The sequence below is a fragment of the Perissodus microlepis genome, chromosome 18 (assembly GCF_051167445.1).
Source record: "Perissodus microlepis isolate ML-2025 ecotype Zambia chromosome 18, ASM5116744v1, whole genome shotgun sequence".
In the NCBI taxonomy this organism is placed as follows: domain Eukaryota; kingdom Metazoa; phylum Chordata; class Actinopteri; order Cichliformes; family Cichlidae; genus Perissodus; species Perissodus microlepis.
The window spans coordinates 31,213,452-31,232,202 of record NC_140478.1 but is presented as its reverse complement, the minus strand read 5'-3'; the positions used below and the strand labels follow the sequence as shown (position 1 = coordinate 31,232,202).

Sequence of the window (18,751 nt, the reverse complement as noted above, 5' to 3'; positions counted from 1 at the left end):
TTTTTTTTTTTCATTCAAACCACAACCTTTTCATAAAATTACCCAAGGGCTTTCAGGCTCTAAACCATAGACTGTATATAAAAGATGGAATCATGGGGTCGACTATTTGTTTTGGATTCCACATTTTAAAGGCTCAACATTCGAGTTTTCATGCTGCAATATTAGTTTTTGAAGCTTGAAGTAACCATATTTAGAAAAAAGGGTGGAGTGATAAGATGTTAACTGGTGCTACATAGCCTGACCTACACAGCAGAGAGCGTCTGCGGGGAATTTACTCACTTTTGGAGGGAGACTCAAGTGGCCACTAGAGGAACTGCACTTTGTTCTGAACCTTTTTCCTCGTAGGCATCATTTTCCCAGAGGCTGCAGTTTGACCTGAAGCTAAACAGCAGAAAAAAACGTGAAATTACTCTGATGTAGAAAATGGACGGTTATGTAGCGTAATCTGAGGGATACGTCACCACATTCAGCAGTAGTGTGGAAAGCTGTTTCCACTGCTAGCATTGCTAACGTTAGCCACAATCAGAGAGCTAATCTGGTAGTTTGGATTGTATAGAAGGCTGTGCACACACAATGTCGCACATTTCACACTTCAAACTCAGCTCTGAATGGATACATGAACTGGATTTGTATGGGCAGCGGTCACTGACTCTTACATTCAGATATATATATCAGATACATACACAGTGGAGACTTACTTTCAGAAGTCTGAATGTAGCCAACTAACAGAGGCTCTCCGCTTTAGTGGCTTTGGATTGACAGGATGACGTCGCTGTTCTCCACAGATGTTGTGGTTCTATTTAAAAGAGGAGAGCCGGAGATGGACAGATGACTGGCAGTTATGACGGTGCTGGACCAGCCTGTTGTTGTGAAGGAGGACCTGAGCCTAAAAGCAAAGTTGTAGATTTACTGGCCGATTATTTCAAGTGGCAGGAATAAGCTTTGTCCATAGAGTGGCTGAGTGAGGAGCTGGATCAGTCAGTGCTCAGAGTAGAGCCACTAGTCCTCCTCATCAAAAGCAGCTAGTTGAGGTGGGTCAGCCAGCTGCTTACGATGCTTCCTGGATGCCTCAGAGTTGAGGTGTTTCGGTCATGTCCTACCAGTAGGAGGTCCTGGAGGAGACCCCGGACTTGGAGGAGAGATTAGGTCTCTCGGCTGGCCTGGGAACTCCTCAGCATTGCTCCGGATGATCTGGAGGTGGACCTGAAACTGGGAAAGCTGCAGGTTGGATGGATGTCTTGATGGTGTCCAGGAACATTCTGCTCTCTTACTCGTGCATTTGCTCTCTGTCTTGTTTTGATTGATTATTTCCTGTAAATTTCATTTGTGGATCTAATTTGGACAAACACAGTGAATCTGCAGAGCCTCATTGAGACAGTGTCCTGATGCAGAGCCACAGATTTAAACTCAGGAGAGTTCACAGAAACATGATGTACTGAACCTTTAAATAAATCAGGCCTGTAACAGCACTTCCTGCCAGCCTCTAAATTGGCATTTCTTTTGCTTTAATGCATTCGCACAAGCTAAAATATTGTCCTCAAGCTTTGGCTCAGCTCTCTGCTGCTGCTGCTGCTAACGAGCAGTTTGTTTACACGAAAGTTAAATTCAAACAAGACGAGTCCCTGATTTATCTTTGTGGGTTAAAGCGATCGATGCGTAATAGAAAGCAGACGATTGGCTGCTCTGCTGCAGCTGAAACCGGCCCGAGGCGGTCTCCAGCTGTCCACATCTGTCCTCCAGGGTGGAAGCCTTTTCCTCAGACTTTGATCCAATACGAAGAACATCTTTAATAATGAGTGGCATTTATTCTCAGCCCACAGAATCAAATAAACACCCACTCGCTTTGTGTTCATTTGTTTCTGATCAAACTGAGAAATGTTTCTGTTTTTGCAGCATTTAATGTCTTTTTCTTTAATATAACGTCCCCTAAAAGACGATGCTGGTCTGTAAGTAAACACATTTTTCACTACGACTTGCTCTAAGCATCCACCTAACCCACACCTGTTTCTTTTTTAAAGAACTCATCCTTTCCTTATTTCCTTCTCACCTCCTTTCTTTCTCTGATAATTTCTCCTTTGGCCTTCTTCTTCTCCTTGTCTCCTTCCCTGTCTGTATCCTTATTTCCTTCAGCTGTTCTGCTTTTCTTCCTTTACTCATTTCCTTTATTTCATGTTCTTTACTCAGTCTGTCCTTTTTGCCTTGTTTCCTTCGCTGCTTCTGTCCTTCCTGTCTTTGTATCCTTCAGTCTGACCTTCTTAATTCCTTAATTATTTTATAACGTTTCTTCTTTGCTTCTTTCCTTCCCTTCCTATATCCTTCTTCCTTTCCTTATTTTCTTTAGCCCATCTGACCTTTTTCATTACCTTGTTTCCTTCTCTGTGCTTGTCATATTTCCTTCAGCTCTTGTACCCTCTATGTCCTTATTTCCTTTACCTCAACCGACCTTCTTCCTCCTTTGTAATTTCTTCTTACCTTGTTTCCTTTAGGCACTCTCACCTCTTTCATAACCTTATTCGCTTCAGTGCTCCTGTTTTTCTTCCTTTCCTTATTTCCTTTCCTTCCCATACATGTATCCTTCTTCTTTATTTTCTTTTTTCCTTCTCTATGCCATTATTTTTTCTTTCTTTCCTTACTTCCTTCTCTTCTGTCCTTTGTTTTTGGTTACTTCAGCCCTTCGTTCCTTCCTTCCCTTGTTTCCTTGACTTCATATCCTTACACCTATCCTTGTAGTATAGGAAACCTCGACTCACTCTCGGGGGTTCATGTCAGAGGAGCGATGCTCACACAGCATGTTCATGTTTCCCAGTCAGTCGTGCAGCTGAAGCAGTTCCATACGTGCGTACGAGGATTCGTGAACATAGACGTGCTTTCGTGTGTTCGTGTGTGCGTGGGTGTCTAAACGCTGTGTTTACAGGCTCTTCCTCTCACGTCTGACCTCAGACGTTTAGCTGGCGGCCGACGGTGCCGTTCAGACGTCGGAGGCAGCGAGTCGAGCAGTGTTTCGTGTTAATGAGCGCCGCTGTTGGCCGACTCACTCTGATTGCCTACACCTCCGCCTGCCAAGCCTGTAATGGCTTCCCTGGCCTTGAGGGCACTCAGGTGACAAATTAGAGCGTTTGGCAGGCAAAACCCTCGCAGAACCGATGACACGCGCTCCATGAAAGGACTGCCGCTCATCGGAGGCCCTGCTGAATCGCACAGCTGTGGACTGTCGAGCATATGGACCGAATGAAGAGGCTCATCTAAACCTCTGACGGTCGGCTGAAAGGACGCAGAGACAAAGACGAAATGACTCCAGCTGAAGAGCCTGAAGCTGGAGTGGAAGAGAAACGAGGAATTTTCAGTGTCTTTGTTTTGACTCACACATGGCTCAACTAACCAATCACAAAACAGAAGGACTTAGGTGGGAGCCAACCAGAAAGATCGAGGATAACATTTAAATCTGTTTTTAATTCAATGAGCAGAAATATTAAAATAAATACTTCCCAACAATTTATTTCAAATGTAAGGCCTATTTCGTTTGGGTCGTCTGTCCTCGTTTCCTCCTTTCTTTATTTCCTTTCAGTCTCTGTCCTTCTTCTTTTTCCTATTTCCTTTGGCTTGTCTGTCCTTCTTCCTTACGTCCATTGGTTCATCTGTCCTCTTTTATCCTCGTTTCCTTCACTCTTTCTGTGCTTCTGCCTTTCACTGACTTTTCTGTTTCTTCACCAGTCTAAATATATTCCTCTTCTTCTTCTTAGATTTCTATTTAGAGGTTCATTTCTGCTGTTTTGGGCAGGTACTTGTTTGGCACACAGAAGGCAGCATAGACGAGCGTCTAGTCCGGTGATCGATTACTGGAGCTGTTCTTGTTCTTGTTGTCGAACTTAAATAACAGAATATTAATTCAAACAGATACACCTGCAGGGAGAGAGCGTCTTTAATTTTCTCAGGAAGTGTAAAGAAACCATCACCTTACTTCCACTTCCTGTCAGGGACAGCTGGTCGCAGTGACGCCGACTCCCCGGCGATGACGTTACCTCTCAGGTTTGGATCTGGGTCAGTGAGTCTGCTTTCATAAATCCTGTAAACAAACACAAATGGCTGCTCGTTAAGAAGCCTCTCCACATCCCTCGGGACGTTTAATAGCACCATTTGTCATCATCGCGCCATTTTTCTGTTGATTACTTCAAAACAGGCCACGACTGTGACGCCGCGTCTGATTGATGAATGAGCATCAGAGAATGATTGATGAGCGAGCGGTGCCCTTTAAGAACGACCGATCAAACACAGGAAGTATCCGAGTACTTTTACTTCACTAATCTGTACTTTAGTGTGATGCTACAGCGCGCCCTTCTCTCTGCCTTTCAGTGTGTTCATCGTTCTTCCTTTCCTTTCTTCCTTCTCTGCTTCTGTCCTTCCTTTCCTTATTCACCTCATGTTCTTCACTTCATCCTTGTTTTACTTGTTTCCTACATTTCTTCCTTTCCTTTTTCCTTAAGTCTTTCTGACCTATTTTGTTGTTGTATTTCCTTCATTCCTACTTTCTTTTTCCACTTTCCAGTGGTTCTTCTTCTGTTTTTCCCTCCCTTCTCATTTCCTTTCATGTGCCCTTATCATTTTTGTGTCTCTTCCTTCTCTCGTTCGTGCTTCTTTCATTCCTGCTTTATTTGAATTTGACTTCTTCTTTCTTCCTTGTATTTTACATTTATTCTCACAGAGCTTCAGACTTAAAGTCTGATCTGTCGGTTTGATTCTTTGTGTGAGTTCGGAGACATTTACATTTTACTGAAGTGTGACTGTGGCAGCCATATTTGTCTTTCACTCATCTTTCCAACCAAGAGGCAGGGAGGCGTTACTGAACCTCATTTCCTTTGGAATGACCCTAATTATGCGGGCAGGAAATTTAAGATAATTAGCTCTCGGTATTTGAGATTTGGTCCTTAACTTTTCAAAGATGAGGTCAGCGGACTGCGTCAGTTTCCCCTCCAGAGGAAACTGTGGTGAGAAGTGTCAGTGATTTTAAACTGCTGCAGATCTGCATGACTTTATCTGTTCGCTACGTTCACCCCTGTCGGCTCCCTCAGCTCTGCTGTTTGAGGCTTCGATCAGACCCAGCGAGTCGAGGTGATCTGCATGAGCTGCTCCCATTTCTCCGGCTTTGTATCAGCAGCAGAATAAAATGAGCTCTGACCCAGAGTGACGGGAGGCAGGCAGTTTGATTCTCTGCAGTGACTTTCAGAGATGTTTTATTTACAGCGACCTGGAGCCTCGTCAAGTGGCAGCAGACAAAAACCGATGGTACATTATTTTGGCTGCAGTGTTTTCAGCGTGCATTTCTGCCTTCAATCTCCAAAGCAGAAAGAATAATAAACCTTCACCTTCCTTTGGTAGCCAAATACACTGGAGACTGGAATAACCAGTAAAGAAGCTGTGAAAGACGAGTGATAGGGGCTGAAGTCGATGGAGAGAGCTCGAAAGTGACAGTCAGCTGGTATTCGGCTAAATCTACCATGGTTTAAAAAATAAAACCCTCTGTGAGCCTGAGGAGTCGCAGAGATCGGGTGAAATGTTTCATTAACGTGTGATCAATCAGTATGGTCAATTAGAAAAAACACGAAATAGCCATGAAAAGAAATCCATTTGTTCGTGTTCATTGACATCAACTGTCACGTTTTTTTAATGAAGGCACAGATTCGTTCATTGGATTTTAACAACAACCCACGATCTTTTAAAACTTGTTTTAAATTAATAAAAATGTTAAAGATACCAAATGAATCAGAAATTTGTTGGGTGCAGGAGTCAAAATTGTTTAACTGGAAAATTATTAACTCCACCCAACCTTCACCCTCCAAATGTGGAGTTTTTCCACCCATTGAAAGTGGAAAATATTCATTTCGCAATATTGGAAACAGATCAGTGCATCTGAGACCAGACGGGTGAAAAATAAAGGTTCATGTACAGGAACATAAATCACTAGTTTGGAGGTTGTGACGACCAAACGAACTGCCGATCCATAAAGCTTCCAGTCGAGTTTTGTTTTTATTTTTCTCTGTTTTCCTTCAACCCGTGTTTTTTCACGGCGCTGCAGGCTTGTCTGGACTTTTATAACTTTTCTTTAAAAGAAAGTAGCTTTATCCTGCCTACGTTTGCTGCTCATCTGCAGCCACTTTGCAACCCACCTTTACCTCTGTTTCAGCCTGCAGACCTCAGAGCCGTATTACCAAATATAAATTCTTGCTTATGTTAATAATAGCTTTGTTTTGACTGAAGTAGCTTCGTGTTTTGTTAACACTAAACTGCATCTGCAGTTCGTTTTAGACTTTTTCAGGATGAAGTCTCAGACTTATTTGTTTACCCCTCATCCAGCCGGCTGTAGCGATACCTCCAACATGAAGTTTGTTTTTTAAACAACCAAAAATAAAAACAAAACAACTGAATATGCCTGAAGTTATTATAGTCTCGTGGTTTGAGTTTGCATTTAAAGTAATTTCATTTTTTCCGCTTTGTTATTCCCGGTCAGTTTTTCCTCCTTTGTAATTGTTTGTCCTGCCTTCACTGGGTTTACCTGTGTTGAAATAATCTCCCCAGTGTCTAATTAGCCCCTCTCCTGTGAGCACGCCCCTGTTCCTCCCAGTGCCCAGACTGTTTTTGTACTCAGTTTCCAGACGTCTCCTAGCGCTGCTTGTTTTTCATTACTACTGGTTTTTTTCTCTTTCTTTCTTCTTTAAATGTGACCATAATTTTAAAAAATTACACTATAATCAATGAGAGCTAAAACTAGTGATTGAGACCACTCAGAAAAGTGTGTACTGATGTCATAGATCAATAGAAGGTCATTAGCTCATAGTTACTTTGAATTACTTTGGGATCTGGATATTTTTTTTTCCAATGACCAACAGAATTAAGGTGCTAACATATGTTCTCCTCCACAAAACATAGACGAGTCCCCCCACCAGGACAAGACCTGCCTGTACATCTGCATCTAAAGGTCAAAGAATCCAGTTTTGATGTAACCAATGCATTTAAAATATACACATTTTAACTCCACATTTCTTAACTCCAGCTGGCTTCTGTTGTCTCAAAGTTGAGATGAGTTTAACTTACTCTACCTTATCAAATTTAATTTGGCCCATTTCTGACTTTCAGGTGTTTCTCTCCTTCCTGCTTCCCCCTCTTGTCTCCTCATCATCAGCAGCCTCAGTTAACTTATATTTTTTACTTTAAAATAAGCACAGATCACAGGAGTTTTAAGTCACTGAAATGAGTGAACTACAGGGTGCAAAACACTCAAAGGTTTACCTTACTTATCATCTCTACCAGCTAATGTGACTTAGCTTGTAAAGATGATAAAGTGACAGTCTGACCTATCAGATCCCCCGAGATGAAAACCAAGCTCAACATAAGGAGTGTGATCTATTTTTAGGATGAACGACGTCCTTGTTCAAATCATTGAACACTCATAAATCTTTATCAAGCAGACACAGAAGGAGAGATTAAAACAGAGCTCCATTTATCTCGTGCAACCTCTGAATTCAGTCCCGTGAGGCCACTGAAGACTTCATGGTGGGACTGTACGAGTCGATTTGATTGGCGCTTCACAAGGACGGAGAGAAACTCAAAGTCAGCACTCGACTTGAGTGTGATGCATCGAGCAGGTATATGTTTTCCTGAGTAATCAGCATCATCTCTGCAGCTTATTGACTCCTCGGCTGCTTTAGGAGATTCTCTGATGTGGGTTTGCTGCCGTGGCTTTTTTTAAGCTAATTAAAAAATATTCCATAATTAGCTTAAATGAATCTGATTAGTTTGACTAATTATCTCATTTTGTTTGCTCAATCAGGGAGTGAGTAAACACACAAAGTAAGTGAATCAGAAAAGTCAAACCGGGCCTGTGATTGAGTCTCGTGACTGAAGACCTCTATGTTTTTACAGTAACTAAATGCTAGCTAACATTAGCTTAGACACTACCTAATGGTCATTTAGTAATGGTCATCAACAAATAATAGGCCTTTAACACAGCACAAACTCTACATAAAGGCCTAAAAAACAATCACTCATGAGGCTTTAGATAAGGCTTATGTGTGCTTTTGTTAGCAATAAAAGGTACACATGCTAAGGTTAGCCTGCTAGCTAATACGTTGAGTTTTAGTATTCAATTTGTTAGCAGGTAAGCTAATAATAGCACCAGCCAAAGGAAGGAAGTTTTATCCACAAATACTGTAAAAGTTGATCAGAACTCCCAGATCTGAAAAGTGAAGCTAACACGACAATGTTTAAACATGGTTTTTAAATTTGGTTTTTACTAATGGTGATATCAGTAGTCGCTAAAAGACTTAGTTATGTTAAGGTATTGCAGGTACGTGACTACTAACAATGTTAACTTGTACATGATTTTGGATGTGTGACAGTCATGGTGACAATGTAGAATAAAGCCCAGGCACACGGGCCTAGAGACTAAAGTCCTACTCGTGCAGTGGGACTTTAGTCGTGCAGATCTACAGACTGGTCATTGACCCCACTGGCAGCCATTTGTCACTAGGGATAAATTTCACCAGGTGGTTGGCAGAAACTTCCTTGTGATTGCTTTGATTGCTAAAATATTGCTGTGGTCCTAGTTTGAATGGAAGCGACAAACTTGTGTAGAAACACCGTCCAGCTACTGTCCAATCTGTAGTGAAACTGAAAATACTGAAGATAAGAAATCTGAACCCTGATTCATCCATTGAGTGATTGGGTAAATAAGACTAGAAGTACCAGTCCATCTACTAATCTGTCCATGGTTTATTCTCATGAAGCTGTCTGGCCAAATAATTTGGCCCTCAGGGAAAACTACAGTAAATGTCAGCAAGGGGGATCATGGGAACAAATCTGACCTTGACCAGTCTTTCTTGGGCTAATGTTAACCAACACTAATGTCCCTTTATGGTTGTTGTATTTTCTTAGTGATGGAGTTTACTTCTTCTTCTTCTTTTACTTGGTAAAAGTCTTACCTGCAAAGTCTTTTATATGTAATTAAATACATTTCAGCTGTGGTAACCATTACAGCAGAGGGATAATACATGCACAGATACACAACTACAAACACACCATGCGCCAGTACATCCAGGGGTCAGGATATCCCCAGTGAAACACCATGTTCTGCCTGATCAGCAAATCCCAAATCACAGCCTGAATATCTTTTTCCTGTCTCCAGCTGCTGGGCCGTCCTCGGTGGGGGAGGATGGAGGGAAAGGGGGAGGTGCTGGAGGTGAAAGGCATCGCTCCCAACATGGTTTTCTGTCAGGATCGCTGCAAATGCCTGTAAATCTCACCTTCTGTCAGCTTTGAGAAGCAGTGTTGAGGTCAGCAGGGAGTCTCCTGGGAGACGGAGCATTCAGGGAAAATTAATCCATATTTCAGAATGCTTCCCAGATAAATCAATAAGGGCAGAATGCATTTTCCAAAGTCATGAATAAAGGTGAAGCCCAGTGCTCTAACCAATGGTTAAGGTAGGAGGAGAAGATGTCTTTGTAGATGATAAAGACAGGAAGTGACCCGATTGATCAGTTACTTCATCAGTAAATTGTCAGGTATTACCCCGAATACAGAGTGAGAAACCCAAATCACACTTTTCATAAACAGACTCCTTGTACAGAAAAAGCCTGACAGACATGTCACATGAAGTAGAGAAAAGCTAAAGTTAGCCAGCTAGCTAAGCTGTTAGCTTTATCTACTGAAGTGTATCTGATAAAATGGAAATTTGACCCTCAGTGAAAAGCTATGATCAGCATTAGCATGATGTTCAGTTCATCAAGAGATCGTTTTTTGGATGAAACCCTGAGCTGTATTTCTTCTGGCTAATGTTAGCTAACACTAGCTTGCCTGACAATACAGATAAATGAAAAGCTAGCTAACAAACCAAATACAAAGCACATGACTGGATGAGGTTAGCTAATCTCTATGAAAACCTGCTCTGGAAAACAAAATCCATTTGTAAGTCAAAGTTTCCATCCATCCATTCGCTACCGCTTATCCTTTTCAGGGTCGCGGGGGGTGCTGGAGCCAATCCCAGCTGTCATAGGGCGAGAGGCAGGGTACACCCTGGACAGGTCGCCAGTCTGTCGCAGGGCTAACACACAAGGACAGAAAACCATTCACACTCACATTCACTCGCACATTCACACCTAGTGGCAATTTGGATTATCCAATTAACCTATCCCCACAAACTGCATGTCTTTGGACGGTGGGAGGAAGCCGGAGTACCCGGAGGGAACCCACGCAGACACGGGGAGAACATGCAAACTCCACACAGAAAGACCCCGGCCTGATGGTGGAATTGAACTCAGGACCTTCTTGCTGTGCGGCAACAGTGCTAGCCACCGTGCTGCACGGTTATTAACTCAAAATTTTGACTTAACTGTGACTTCATCACATGCTTTATTGACGTTATACAGATAATCTGGTTATCATGCAGGTCTTCCATTTACTCGTACAGCGTACAATACATACAATATATGATCATGAAACACATCACGGATAACAACAAAACAGGCCACAGCTTTAATGTAACAGCTGTCTTCATTAGTTTACTCTAATTAATTTACCTGGGTTCAAAACCAGGGCCCAACGAGCTGGAGGGTGTTGGGTTCAAACCTGTCAGCTCATGTCTGCTCACAGGATCACAGGTGGGATCGGCTCCAGCGTCTGTGACTGAACTGGTTCAGAAAATGGATGGTTGGATAATTGAACTGTTTGATAAATCAAATCTGATCACTCTGAACTGAAGTGAGTGTCTAATAAATTCACCCAGGTAAAGAGTAACTCGTTTTTTCAGTTTTGTAAAATTTCATTTCCAAAGCAGAAGTTACAGATATTGAAGTCCTAAAACTCCCTGTAACATTTAAGTGAGTCAAAGAACTCCAGCTGTCAGCCAGCAGTGAACACCAGGCTCGCTCCGCTTTATAGCAGCACGTCAATGATGTTCGACTGTTTGCAAACGTCTTCCCACAGATCCTCTCATCTCGTCCTTGTGACTGCACTCATTACCGTCGGTCCTGCTGCTGTCCTTTCCCACCAGTGTTTGCATATTACTGAGCAAATTAACTGCCAGAATTGCGTCGTCGGCACTCTTTATTGAATCTCGTTGGCAAATTGGATGTTAGGAAACCTCAGGGGTGGTATCAGCACCGGGCATAGCTGATGATCCGCCGGGCCGACGCAGGGAAGGTGGATTAACGGAGAGAGTGGAGTTTAGGTGGGATGACCTCATCATTCCTGCCACATAACCTCTAATAACAGTAAACCATTCGCCCACATAAACAGATAAAATAATTAAATCTGAACTTTAGGTTTTAGCTGTTTCAATTTTTAGTCACAAAACTGAAGGGAACTGAAGGCATTTTGTATGATTGGAGTATAACTATCCATCCTTTTACTTTTCGACACATTTCAGTATCTGCAGTGGCTTTTTTGAGCTTTAAAACTAAAGGATTTTACCTTGTAGCTGTACTCTGTCTCCTTTAGTTGGGTCATTGTTTGATTCTGGCCTTGTGACGCTTTATTTATCGCATATGTCAAACGCTCTATAAGCTGTTCCAGGCACTAGACCATTTTGTCAAAAAACAGTGCCTCTTCTTAGTGTTAATCTCCATCATTTTACCGATTCCTGCAGAGCCACCAGGTCCAGTCCCCTCTCATCAGTCACTCGTGACCTTATCACAAAGAAAATGGATGGAAAGACCGTTTTCTCTATCAGGAAACTCGTGATTGCCAATCACAGCACAGATTGGATGGCATGCTTCACTGATTTGTCCAACAGGAAGCTAATGGAGCTTCCAGGAGCGTTACACCACCTCACCTCATACACACAGACTAATAGTGAGGCTGGAGGTGTTGGTGTCACCTCAGGGTGTATTTATGTCACTTCCTCCTGTGGAAACACTGCTGGCTGTCCCAGAAACAGAAAGTTATAGCTAGATGCTTACTTTTGCCACTACTCTCACTGGAACATCAAAAAGCAGGATAAAAATCTGGTATTTCATAGTCTGTTGTTATGGGTCAGACCTCCTGAGGAAGCCACCTGGTGTGGATATCGATGGACTAGACTGGACTTATTTCATTCACTTGAGCCGGACTTTCTGTCTGTGTGGAGCTGTGGATGATTGAAATGGTAAAGACTGTGTCTCTTCTATTGATTTATCTGTTTAGCTCTGGCCCAACTCAAGAACTGGACTCTTGTTAAACCCGTCAAAGCCATGTGGTCACTCCCGAGCCTGCCACGTCTTCTTTGGCTGACTTTTTTCCTGCGGATTCAGTCGGACTGTTTGATTTCCGCCTGGCTCCACTCGACATGTCGCCTCTAATGGGCATCGACGGCGCTCTGTGTGCCTTATTGAACAAACTATTTGAAGACGAATAGGAAGCCGGTTGTGTTGCAGATCTGTATCTGTCGGATCATATCGAGTTAACATCGATCTGGTTGCGCTCGCTCCAGGATTATCTCTGTCCTCTGGATAACTTTGAGGAGAAACGCTCCAGTTTAATTCAGCGGACAGGAATGCAGGAAGGAAACACTGTGAAGAGTCAGAGAAACGTGTGACAGCCACATGTGCAAGCGCTCAACTATCACTGGTGGTGGTCAGAAGGCCCGGTGGCGCCAGTGTCCGGCAGCCTCGCCTCTGTCAGTGCGCCCCAGGGCGGCTGTGGCTACAATGTAGCTGCCATCACCAGTGTGTGAATGTGTGTGTGAATGGGTGGATGACTGGATACGTAAAGCGCTTTGGGGTCCTTAGGGACTAGTAAAGCGCTATACAAATACAGGCCATTTACCATTTCTTTCAGGTCAATTCGATAAAGCTCTTCAGGCTGTTTGGCTGTGAAATATTGATGCTGTTATGATTGCGAAGCACTTCAGAAACTTCTCCGAGTTGTCGACACCGGCTAATGGCAACACAACAGGCCATGAATGATTCAAGACTCAGGAATGGAAGGGTGGAGGACTGGAAAAGAATCTAAACGGTGGAGCAATCGATGGCTTTTTGAGCTCCACGCCTACATTTATGTAAACATGTACAGTAAAGGATCCTTCCCCCAAATATCCAAATCCATATCTTCCTCGAGATACTAGTCTTACCAGTTAATTAACTCTGCAGTGGCCAAACAAGTTCACTAACAATTTAACCACACAGAAAAACGTATACAGTTTCCTTTAATCTCATTTTCAACCATTTTTGTGCAACATCGAGTTAACCCGACTTATCTGTCAGTTGAGCTGCTTCATCTTCGTCTGCCTCGAAGCTTCTCCAGCAGCAAATTTTCTGCACTTATTTTTAGATTTGAACTATTTTACATCAATGACCCTGATGAAATACTGCAGTAAATACTTGATTGGATTAGGCTACAGTAAGTTAAAAACCAAGAAGCCTTTATTTGGACTCTAATTGCACGACTTGCGTCTTAACATCAACGCCTGTAGTGTTGCGAATTATGCAAATGATAACTTGTTCCAGAGGTTCTTATTATCAGTGAATCTGTCCCGTGGCTGCTGTGAAGCTCTTGGATGAGTTGCTTTGAAATGACCCCATCACATCCAAGCTGAGAAAGAACAAAATAATCTTTTGAAGAGCTGACGGTGGCGAGTAATGGGCGCTCTGGATAAATGTTAATTGGCTGCCTTCCTGCGGCTGAGTTTGCTCAGCGCAGTTCGGGGTCGTATATCATAGCTGGGCGGTTAACTCCAGTCTACCTGGAATCCAGCCACAGTGTGCTCGACTCTACAGGAGCATTTAAATAGCCATTTGTACGTGTGCATCCAATTAATTTGAGCTCTGGAAGCTAAATATAAGTGTAAGAGTAGCAGTACGAGCTTTTTAAAATGCAGCATTAGACCGTGGAAAACTGAATATTTAGGTGGTAGGGCACAGAATAGGAATTAGGGGATTCATCAAGTGGAAATGACAATAAATAGTTTATGCTCTCATTTTATTATAGAGGACAACTAATATGTTTTTATTAAGGCTGAAACAGGAGCTACTGAACTGCAAAGAGTTTTTCTTTCCTGTTTTAAAGCTCATCTTGATGTATTTAGCGTTCGTGTCATTAGTCACACAAATGAAGGAGGATTTAACTCTTATAATTACTAAATTTTCTCCAGTTAGCTGAATGTGTTTGATGTTTTTTACTGCACAGGGGGCTCTATTTCATCCACTGACCCACCTTCACCCCTGCTTCTCTTTGTGCCTCCCTCCCCCTCACCTCCAACCAGTCGCAGCAGATGGCCCCGCCCCTCCCTGAGCCTGGTTCTGTTGGAGGTTTCTTCCTGTTAAAAGGGAGTTTTTCCTTCCCATTGTTGAGTTTGTACTCATAGGAGGTCCTATGATTGCTGAAGTTTGAATGTTTTTTTTGTTGTTTTTTTTTTTCTCAAACTTTATTGAAATTACAAAGTGAACAGCCAGTCATTCCAGTTCAGCCTGAACAGTAGACATACAAGGCAAATAAAAGTAACAATATACAGTACAATGAAATAAGAAGGATAAATAAATAAAGGGAAAAAAAGAAAAGAAAAAAAAGAAGAAAAAAAAAGAAAGAAAAAAAAAGGGGGGGGGGGGGATGTGACAGACTTCATAATTTAGTACTTGAAAGTCGTGACAGCTCATTTGTTAAACATTTCTGAATGAATTTCAATCAGTGATAAACCTTTTTTATTGGAAGTTAATTTAAGAGAGTTTAAATAATATTCAATTTCAATCAAAAACAAATTAAATGATGGGGTTGAGTTTTGAAATTTACATTTATGTATATGGAATTTCCCTAATAAGATATAAAGATTGACAATGGCACATATTTTTTTTTCTTTAGTTTCAAAATAAGCGATAATGTTCTTCCCTTCAATTTTGATTTCGTATGTTGTCTTGCACAGTATATAATTTTCAAGCTCTCTCCAAAATGTAGCACTATATGAACAGCCATAAAACAAATGAGTAACAATTTCAAGTTCAGTTTTACAAAAGGTACATTTTCTATCAATGTCACAGAATCTTGAAATGTACATGTTGGATGGATATATGTTATGTAATATTTTCAAATGTAATTCTCTAACTTTGTTTGTAATACAAAATCTAAAAGGAACAAGCCACGCTTAATTCTCTAACTTTGTTTGTAATACAAAATATAAAAGGAACAAGCCACGCTTTATCCCAGTTGATATTATCAAAAATAGCATTCCAAAAAAACTTCCCTCTTGGAGTTATTTTCTTCGCATTATACAAACAATATGTTTATTGGTGCATTTCTTGCTTAAGAAATCAATACCATTTATATAAAGAGTGTTAACGGATGCATGTGGTGCTGAAGTTTGAATGTATTATCGTGGGGTCTTACAATATTAAGCGCCTTGAATTGATTTGTTGTTGTGATTTGGTGCTATATAAAAAAAATGAATTGAATTTGGTCCTTTATTCTGTTGTTCAGAGGCTGGAATATGAAGCCTTAAACACTAAAATTCTTCTGTTACTCTAATGTCCTCCAAATGTGAGTCATTCCCCATAGACTCCAATGTTAAAATTTCCCAGCCTGCTACAAAAACCGATTAGACTCTATGGACAGTTTAACACCTGTACAGGTGGTGATACACTTCTGTTAAGGGTGTGGCTCCTTTGATTGACAGCCCAGTGTGTTTCTGTTGCATCCAGTCGTACTCCACAGTAGAAGATACTCTCCACAGAGTATCTTCTACTGTTGCGACTTGATCAGATCGCTGGTATCTTGTTTTTCCCTGCCTTGGTTTTAGGCCTCACCCCTGCTAATCTAAACTACTGCACCTCTGAGTCACATTTGGTGTTTTTTAGAACAGTTACCTGTCAATAATATGTCAAAGACGTTTTGGTGATCAACCTGTTATGACTTAGCAGCTCTGTTTGTTTTTGTGTTTGTTGCTCACCATCTTAGTTTGTAGTGTAGCTTGCTAATTAGCTAACTAGCATTAGCTGATAACCTAGCTCGTCACCTTCTTATCTCAGTTTGTTCATTTCTTGCTCCAGAAAACCAAACCAGCTGCTGTTTTATACACTCTATACTCTCTGTACTTCGTCCTCTGGCTTTCATGAAGCTTCCTGATATTTTAAGTCAGATTACTGCAGCTGGTAAGTTTCCCTCCTGGTACGAGCCATGGCCCATGTACCACAGCTGAGAAGGCTTTGCTCCATCCCAGATTTCCTCTGTTTTCTTACTTTAATGTTACTGGTAACGAATCGAGGGCACTGGTGACCCCTATTGTGGATGTTTGTGGATAGTACGTTTTTGTTTTTAAAGTGTGATTTAGCTTGTTTAGAAAGTCAGACCTTTTAACACCATCATGTAAACATCACTTGGTGACCTCTGTGCAGCTGTTTACAGTCAACTGTTACTCATTTACTGTGCATGTTGAAGTGTTCAGCTCTCTAATGGTGACTCACATCCTGCTGGCTCACAGGTTAAACATGACAATCACATGAGTGAATACAAATCTGCATTAGCGTTTGCATGCAGGACCAGGCTGGGGTCTTTATTTCACTGGTTATTTACTGATGATGATCAATGATGCTGCTGCATAGCTGGATTTTTAATAATCATGTGACCACCAACCAGCGCGTACTCGAGCACAAGGTGAACAAATGTGATAACAGCCTCTCTTTATGTATTACACTACTGGTCCAAGAGGTGATTTATCACCCTGGATGCTGCTGTGTTTGGACAAAGAGACTGAGTGCTTTGCTTAAGGGCACTGAAAATTGATGCCACCTGTTAGCCTGCTAACTGGCGTCATGATAAATATGCTTGAATTTGTTTAATTAATTCTCACTTCCACCTTAAAACCAAAACTGGCTGATCTGTCTGCGTCGCTGCCCCCAGGCTCTTAAATCCAGCATCATGTCGAGCTCTGCTGCTCGTGATTGTACATCAGCTCTTGTGTACAGACCCTCCTACATTCTTCCTCCTACAAGCCTTCTACAGAGGAACAATTGGCTATACCTTTTTTTTCTGTCATATTGTTTATCCTGTTCTTGAAGGCTGTTCATATTAAACAGTTATTATTGTACGATATTATTGTATCAGTTCAGGGTGTGTAAAGGAAATCCCCATGAGCCAACAGCTCAGACTGGAGCCGGCTCTAAAAACTCAGCTTCACTCAGTTTTTTCTACTTCTGGTGCTGTATGATGTCATAGAGAGGGGATATCCCTAATATGGGCATCTCAGGCACAGAAGTCCCACCAACCTGCTGTTCCAATGTGTTGTTTAGGGGCAGCCAATCACAGGACATTTTTCTTAAAGGCAGAGGAGCTAAGCTATCTTTCTGGAGCTGGACTGAGCAGAATAGGTCTCCTTTAATTGCTTTTGTAGTTATTATATTTTAATGTAATGTCCTTTAGATCAGCTCCTATAGTTTTCAAATGTGCTGCATAAATACAGGTGACTTAAACTGACTTTGTGTCACGATCTGAGGAGGCAGACCGTGCGGTGGTGTGTGTGGTGGACCCAGGTGCGAACACACGAGAGTAGACTGGAGTAAACTTAACTGAAAGCGAGCCTTTATTGTGGCTGGTGACAAGGAGTGCAGACAAGGCAGAAACGCAGTGACAAACTAAACTATGACTAAACTGGGAAAGTATAACTAGGAAAAACTATGAAGACACAGGAAACCGTAACTATGAATACTAAGACTGGCTGTGACAACATGGAGGGTGGGAACACAGACGACGCGACACAGACTACATGAAACACAGAGACTAAATACACATGAGGGATGATCAGGGGAAGTGGCCACACATGGGAGCACAGCTGACACACATGAACCTAACGACAGGAGAGGTGAAACTAAATACACTGACATTGAATACAGACTTTCAGAGTAAAACAGGAAACATGGATATTAGACATGACATGAACTAAACATAACCACGCAGACATGACACATGAACCAGGGAGACTTAGTACAGGGGGAGACAACAAGACTAAACAGCAACCTAGAAATTAACTAGGTGAACTAAGCTAAGGCACAAATAAATACAAAAGATACATAAAACTCAAACACTGGGTCACTCGACCCAGGACCATGACACTTTGTTGGTTTGTCCATTGAAATTAATGGCAATATTTTTTCCAAACCAAACCCTTTTTTTAAAGCGCTGTGTGCAGATTTCACCGTAGCAGTGGGAGGTTGTCAGTGAGCCTGCTGGCTTCACAATTATCTCACAATTTGTTTAGTTTAAAGGAAAATTCTGCTGTTTTTCTGATGCTGTGTGGTTAGCGGGCCTGCTCGGTGGAGATTAGTCTGAATTCAGCCAGTTCTGAACGACTCATCTGCCAGGCACACATTCATTATGCAACAGAGAGCCTGCAGTACAATCGTTGAAGTTAAACCGATCAGCACGAGCAGCAGGATGAACGCTCTTACCCCGTTAAATTAAAAAGGCGGAACGGAAAGAAATGAATTTTGCTATATATGTGCTGTAATTTAGCCTCATTTAAATGAAGCTCTGTGCATGCAGTCAAATTAAAACAGAAATAAACAAAAAATCTGACGTGTGCTAATACAATGTTCGTTCTAAGTATCTACACTGTTTTCTGATCACTGCGGCGTGCTTTCTGTATGTTTATGTCACATTGTTAAATAAGACTGTATAATTTTTCATTTTTAGACCTCATGTTACAGTAAGCAGTTCCAGACCTCCAGTGTTCCTGCTTTTTAATCGTAGTGGTCTCGGTTTAGATGTGTTAAAACATCAAATATTCTCCGTTTGACTTTATATTTTC

At 41.8% G+C, this 18,751-nt stretch overlaps 1 protein-coding gene across 1 annotated transcript in view; it reads left to right on the top strand.

Moving 5' to 3' along the window:
- The window catches only part of kcnq3 (potassium voltage-gated channel, KQT-like subfamily, member 3), a 120,269-nt gene that overhangs the window by 75,389 nt on the left and 26,129 nt on the right, over window positions 1-18,751 (top strand). The window lies entirely within an intron of this gene.